Genomic DNA, 7,968 nt, shown 5'->3' on the forward strand with positions numbered 1-7,968 from the left:
TGAGGATGGGGATATGCTTGGAGCCTCCTCCTCCTGTTAACTGTTTAATTGTCCACCACCACTCACGACTGGATGTGGCAGGGCTGCAGAGCTTTGATTTGATCCGATGGTTGTGAGATCGCTTAGCTCTGCCATCTCCTATACTGCAGCTATATGTTCCTCCAAGGCAGCCACTTTAACTTTCTGCTGGTTGTCTACCTCGGTCGCCCATCTGATCAGTTCATCAAAGGTCTGCATGGTGGCCAATCCAGTTTTCAGTGTGGCCTGATGGGCACCACACAGCCCTTCCTTGTACATTTAACAACATGCCAAATTGTCTTGTTGTGGTGCTATTATGCCTGAGTGGGCTACAAAACTAGTCCACTTCCGTTCTCCATAGTCGTGGGCGGACTCCCCTTTCCCCTGACTAATTCCGATGACTTGTCCCTACTTTACTTGTACAAATCCTAAAACGTGCGTAACAGCGGTCCTAAATGCTGTATAATCCATATCTCGTTGCTGCTTTGTAGGGGCTACATTTTGATACCATGTTCCGTCCCTATATTGTTGAGTTAATTGACCCCACATATCTTCACTCATTTTTGCCCTCACTACTCCATCAGCTTCCCGGTTTTGGAAATTCTGACCTATTCTCATTTCTCTTAGTTTCTGTCAGAATATGGCATTACTCTGTCGGGGCTTTAGTTCCGGCAGTATTTGAAGCAACTTTAATTTATCTCCTGGGGAGAAAGGTACGTAAGTGTTTTTTATCTGAACTGGTACTGCTGGGATGGATATGGTGCCTGTGGATGCCCCTACCAGTATAGGCACCGCCGGGGTGCCCGGAATAAATTCCACCTTCATAGGTGCCGTTTTTATGTAGTCATATGGGGGCGGGATATCCCCATCATTACAGTCGAGGTCATGTTCAGCCCCTTTTTGGCTTAGCGCATCCCAGTCTATCCTATCCTTGAATACTCTTTTCGCCTCTGATGGCGCTACAGGATCTGTTGCCATTACTGGTACTTCGGTACAATTTTCGCGCCCGTTTTTGGTCCAAATTCGAGCACGGCTACTCAACTCATAATATGCGTGAGCCACTAAAATGATGGCCTTTTCTTCATTTAATTTTGTTTCTTTAGCTTACCATTCTCTTTGTTTCGCCGGTGGGTCATTCGGTTGCCAATCCTTATTAACAATTTTGTCAATTAATCTTTTATTTTTGTCCGCTAAATAGCGTGTCAGAGACCCCACCGGTCCCCACTCGAGTTTTTCACTTTCCATGGTTAATTGTTGTCAGCAGTACGTCCCGTACTTTACTCTTGCAGAGTGAGACAGTACTTGCAACCACAGTTGTCAGAGTTACCATCTTTGCTTTATTCTCGCAGAGTGAGATGTTACTTGCAACCGCAGTTCTCAGAGGTATCTCCCTTATTTACTCTCACAGAGTGAGTCCATCCTGGCAACAATTTTGTTCGGGTAATTTGTTGTCAGATGTATGCTGAGCACTACTTTCAACTGGAGTTGTCAGAGGTATGCTTAAACTTTCTGCATTGCTTGCAACTCGAGTTGTCAGAGTTATGTTTTAGACTTTTTCTCCAAAGTTAACGCACTACTTGCAACACATACCACACCTACACTTCCGCGCATTTCACCTGCACCCCAAGACCGCTTGACTTATCGATTCACATGTTTTAGTTCTTTGATTCAAAAGGGGGCGGTGGACATGAGACGGTGTTACCTTGCCCTAACTGTATGTGGCTTTTTAAAGTACTCACGTTTTTGGCTCAGCTTCACTCGCCCATGCTTCCCGTCCGTGAGGATCCTGTTCATGATGCCAATTGATGTGGAGCATTTTAAACAAACACTTGACACAAGGTTTTCGGATCGATAATCAAGTCTTCTTTATTACACTGGTGGGGAGACAATCTGCTCTGTCTTAGCCAGACTTCACCAAATTGGTACAGCAAACACTACATTTTTATACATTAAAACACATATGTCCTGCTCGCTCAGAATTCATTCCTGCCACCTGATTGGACCTTGGCCATATGCATCTTCACTGATTGGTTGCCTATGCAGCATAACATTAAAGTACCACTTTTATTATCGTAAACCTTTATGTCCGTTATCCCCCACGCTGTTGTTGCACCTATGATCTTTGCTTATGCGAGATAGGGTCTCATCAACATTGTACTTCTGACTCATTGTCCTCCTTTCCTGCCTCTCTAGGCCTCTTTAATTCCAACTCATTGTTTTACTTTCCTGCTAGAACAGAACTTACATCCTCTAGGCCTCTTATGGTTTCCACATCTGACTATTTGCAATTGTCTGTAAGTGACACAGTCTGCAGTTCTAACACTACCGCTTAGGTTATCTCAACTGCCAGTTCAGCAATTTAGAAAAAGCTTACTACTGCAAAGACTTATTAGATTATTTTCTTTATTACACCATTCAGTGAAACTGCCAGCGATGTCACTTTTACTCTTTCCCCACTGCAGATGGAACCATTTATTTAATATCAACATTTATAAACGGGCCATGCTGGGACACCCTGGCAGGATCTGTGGGGAGAGGAAGGCAGAGTTAAGGTTTCAGCTCGATGACCATCTGTTCCTACAAATAAACATTATGCATATGTTAGTAGTTTTTAAACAGTAAAAAAGAGAACTTGCACTCCTATAGCACCTTTCACGACCGTCGGACGTCCCAGTTGCTCACCAATGCTCAGTTTGAGTCCCGACAGGACTACTAGGTTCCAGACCACATTACAGCCTTGATTCTAACATGGACAAAGGAGCTGAATTCTAAAGGCGAGGTGAGAGTGATTGCTCTTAGCAGCAAAACAGCATTAGACCAAGTGTTGCAGCAATGAGCCCGAGTAAAATTGAAGTCAATGGAACTTGTGGGTGGACACAGGGGAAAGTCGACTTTTGGAGACATACCTAGCATAAAGGAAGATGCTTGTGGATGTTGGAGGCGAATCATGTCAGCACCGGGACATCACTGCAGGAGTTAATCTTCACCTGCTTCATCAATGACCTTCCTTCTATCATAAGGTCTGACCTTGGGATGTTCAGCGATGATTGCACAATGTTCAGTTCCATTCTCTTCTCATCAGATAATGAATCAATCCTGGCCTGCATGCAGCAAGACCTGCACAACATTCAGGCTTGGGCTGATATGTGGAAAGTAACAATTGCGCTACACAAGTGCTGAAGCTTCTTCCACAGCACCTCCCAAAACCGCGACCTGTACCTCATAGAAGGACAAGAGCAGTTAGTGCATGGGAACACCACCACCTACAATGTCCCCTCCAAGGAATGCACCATCCTGACTTGGAACTATATCATCGTTCCTTCATTGTCGCTGGGTCAAAATCCGGGATCTCCATCCCTAAAAGCAACGTGGGTACCTTCACCTCACGGACTGCAGTGTTTCGAAAAGGCGCTCATCACCACCTTTTCAAGGGCAATTAGGGATGTGCAATAAATTCTGATATTGCCAGCGACACCCACATCCCATCAATGGTGATTATTTTAAAATTGCTTTACAGAAAATGAAGTACTTTTTGAAGCATAGTCACTGCTTATAATATAGGAAAACACGGCAGCCGATTTCTGCACAGCAAGGTCCCACTGTGATGTTGGCTGTCGGACACAGCCATGCCCAGGACACCTAGGAGAACTCAGTACCTCTTAGACTCAAAGAACCTTAGAAATTTACAGCACAGAAGGAGGGTGATAGGCTCTGGCTGAAAGACCGACCCAGCCTAATCCCACTTTCCAGCTATTGGTCCGTAGCCTTGCAGTTTGCGGCACATCAAGTGAATATCCAAGTACTTTTCAAATATGACGTGGAGTCCTGCTCTACCACCATTTCAGGTAGAGAGTTACAGACCCCCACCACCCTTTGGGTGAAAAAAGTTCTCCCCAACTTCCCTCTAATTCTTCTACCAATTACTTTAAATCTATTCCTCCTTGTTATTGACCTCTCTGCTAACTGAAATGGATGCTTCCTATCCACTCTGGCTCGGCCCCACAATATTTCATACACCTGAATTAAGTCTCACCTCCGCCTCCTCTGTTCCAAAGAAAACAACTCCAGCCTATCCAATCTTTCCTCAGAGCCAAAATTCTCCAGTCCTGGCAACACCCAGAGGACAACAGTCGAAATGTAATTGGCAAAATAACCAGAGGGGAGATGAGGAGTTTTTCTTTTTTACATTACGAGTTATTATAATCTGTAATGCTCTGCCTGAAATGGTGGTGGATGCAGCTTCAATAGTAAGTTTCAAAAGGGAATTGGATAAATACTTGAATTGGAAAATTGTGCAGGGGTATGGCGAAAGAGCTGGGAATAATTGGATTGCTCTTTCAAGAGCACGACGGGGCAAATGGCCTCATTCTGTGATGTATGATTCTCTGATTCTCTGAAAGGTTTTATTAAAGGATTCATCTAAATGAGGCGGTTATTTGCCGGCTCCACTATCTCATTTTATTGTTGTATACAAGTATCTGTTCTGTTTTCCCTCAACCTCAACTCAAGCTCTGAGTTCTGCGCGGTGGCCAAGTGGTAAGGCGTCCGTCTCATAAACCAAATATCACCCCCAACTCTGCCTGGGAGGGTTTTATCATATTTAATTTGACATTTTTAAGGTTTCTCCTTTTTTATCTCTATCAAAACCATTCTTAATTTTGAACATATCTATCAACAATCTTCTTGACATTCACTGCTCTAAGGAGAAAAATCCCAGCTTCTCCAGTCTCTTCGCATAAATGAGGTCCCCCATCCCTGGTACATAGAAACATAGAAACATAGAGATAGGAACAGGAGTAGGCCATTCGGCCCTTCGAGCCTGCTCCGCCATTCAATGAGATCATGGCTGATCTTCGTCTGAGATCTTAGCTGATCTTACCAGTTCAGTACCCCGTCCCCGCCTTTTCTCCGTAACCCTTAATCCCCTTAGCCTTCAGAAATATATCCAATTCTCTCTTGAAAATATTTATTGAATTAGCCTTCACAGCCCTCTGTGGCAGGGAATTCCACAGGCTCACCACTCTTTGAGTGAAGAAATTCTTCCTCATCTCTGTTTTAAATGATTTGCCCGCTATTTTTAGACTGTGGCCCCTGGTTCTGTGCTCCCCTGCCATTGGAAACATTCTCTCTGAATTCAGCCTGTCCAGGCCTGCCATAATTTTATATGTTTCGATGAGATCCCCTCTCAATCTTCTAAACTCCAGTGAGTACAAGCCCAAACTATTCAATCTCTCCTCGTAGGTCATTCCCGCCATTCCAGGTATCAGCCTGGTGAATCGCCGCTGCACTCTTTCCATGGCAAGAACATCCTTCCACAGATGGGGCGACCAAAACTGTACACAATACTCCAGATGCGGTCTCACCAGCACCTTGTACAGCTGTAGTAAGGTATCCCTATTCCTATACTCGAACCCCCTTGATATGAAGGCCAACATACCATTTGCCTTCTTAATCGCCTGTTGCACCTGCATGCTCTCCTTCAGTGACTGGTGCACAAGAACACCCAGGTCCCTCTGCACTTCCCCATCTCCCAATCTATTGCCATTTAGATAATAATCTACCCTCCTGTTTTTACCCCCAAAGTGGATAACCTCGCATTTATCCACATTATAGTGCATCTGCCACGTATCCGCCCATTCCCCCAACCTGTCCAAATCGCACTGTAGCCTCCTGACATCCTCATCAGAGCCCACCCCTCCTCCTAGTTTAGTGTCGTCAGCGAATTTGGAAATATTGCATCCAATTCCCTGATCCAGATCATTTATATATATTGTGAACAGCTGGGGTCCCAGGACAGATCCTTGCGGCACCCCGCTGGTCACTGCCTGCCACTCCGAAAACGAGCCGTTTATTCCAACTCTCTGTTTTCTATCCGCCAGCCAGTTCTCTATCCACGTTAATACTTTGCCCCCAATCCCATGAGCCTTAAATTTGCATGATAATCTTTTGTGTGGAACCTTATCGAAGGCTTTCTGGAAGTCAAGGTACACCACATCCACTGGCTCTCCCCCATCTATTTTACCAGTTACTTCCTCAAAAAATTCCAGCAGATTAGTCAAACACGATTTACCCTTTGTAAATCCATGTTGACTCTGTCCGATCCTTTCCCCATTTGTCAAGTGCTCCGCTATTTTATCCTTAATAATGGACTCTAGCATTTTGCCCACAACCGATGTAAGGCTTACTGGTCTATAATTCCCTGCTTTCTCTCTACCCCCCTTTTTAAATATTGGGGTAACATTAGCTACCCTCCAATCCACGGGTACTGTTCCCGAGTCAATGGAGTTCCGGAAGATGATCCTTAGAGCATCTGCTATCTCCAGGGCCACCTCCTTAAGTACCCTAGGATGTAGTTTATCAGGCCCCGGGGATTTGTCGGCCTTCAGTCCCCTCAACTTACCCAACACCATATCCCTAGAGATACTAATTTCTGTCAGCTCCTCCCTCTCATTAGTCCCTATGTTTGTCGATATTCCTGGGAGGTTATTTGTGTCCTCCTTTGTGAATACAGAACCAAAGTATGAGTTTAATTGGTCTGCCATTTCCTTATTCTCCATTATATATTCTCCCGAATCGGACTGCAAGGGACCAACTTGGGATTTTACCAGTCTTTTCCTCCTGATATACCGATAAAAGCTTTTGCAGTCTGTCTTTATGTTTGCTGCAAGTTTACTTTCGTATTCTATTTTCCCCTTCCTGATTAATCCCTTTGTCCTCTTTTGCTGTATCCTGTACTGCCCCCAATCTTCCGGTCTGGTGCTTTTTTTTGCCAGTTGATATGCCCTTTTTTTTTATTTTATGCTGTCCCTAATTTCCCTCGTTATCCACGGTTGAGCCACCTTTTTAGGTTTATTTTTATGCCAAACCGGTATAAACATGTTCTGGAATTCTTCCATTCTATCTTTGAATGCTTGCCATTGTCTATCCACTGTCAATCCCCCCAGAAACACCACCCAATCAATCTTACCCAATTCCCGTCTCATACCCTCGTAATTCCCTTTATTTAAGTTCTGGACCTTAGTCTCTGATTCAATTTCCTCACTCTCCATCTCGACTGAGAGCTCGATCATATTATGATCGCTCTGACCCAAGGGGCCTCGTACAAGAAGATTGTTGATAAGTCCCTTCTCATTGCACAATACCCAGTCTAAAATGGCCTGATCTCGAGTCGGCTCCTCGACATATTGGTCCAGATAACCGCCCCGAAAACATTCCAGGAATTCCTCCTCCTCAGAATTTTTACTAATTTGGGTAGTCCAATCAATATGTAAATTAAAGTCACCCATGATGACAGCTGTGCTCTTATCGCACGCTTCTCTAATTTCCCTTTTTATGCCTTCCCTCACCTCCATATTACTATTTGGAGGCCTATATATCACACCCACTAACGTTTTCCTCCCCTTGCTATTTCTCATTTCTACCCATACAGATTCCGTTTCATCCGAGTTAATATCCTTCCTTTCCATTGCATTAATCCCCTCCTTTACCAGCAATGCTACCCCACCTCCCCTACCTTTTTGCCGATCCTTCCTAAATATTGTATATCCCTGGATGTTAAGTTCCCAGCCTTGCCCACCCTGCAGCCACGTTTCTGTAATCCCAATCAAATCATACTTGTTTACCTCTATTTCCACAACTAATTCATCCACCTTGTTCCTAATGCTTCTAGCATTAAGATACAAAGCCTTCAGGCTTGCTTTTTTCACACTCTCATTATGAATTAGTTTGGCCCTTTGTGTTTCTCTCCTTTGCTTATTGCTTCTCACCTTTCTACCATTTATTTCTGACTTCATATGACTTCCCTCTTTTCCACTATCTAGGTTCCCATCCCCCTGCCAAATTAGTTTAAATCCTCCCGAACCGCCCTAGAAAATATTACCCCGAGGACATCGGCTCCCTCACAGTTCAGGTGTAGACCGTCCCCTTGGTACAGGTCACTCCTCCCCAAGA

This window comes from Somniosus microcephalus, unplaced genomic scaffold (assembly GCF_052327205.1).
Source record: "Somniosus microcephalus isolate GS21.2 unplaced genomic scaffold, FLI_Smic_1.0 unresolved_chr1, whole genome shotgun sequence".
Taxonomy (NCBI): Eukaryota; Metazoa; Chordata; class Chondrichthyes; order Squaliformes; family Somniosidae; genus Somniosus; species Somniosus microcephalus.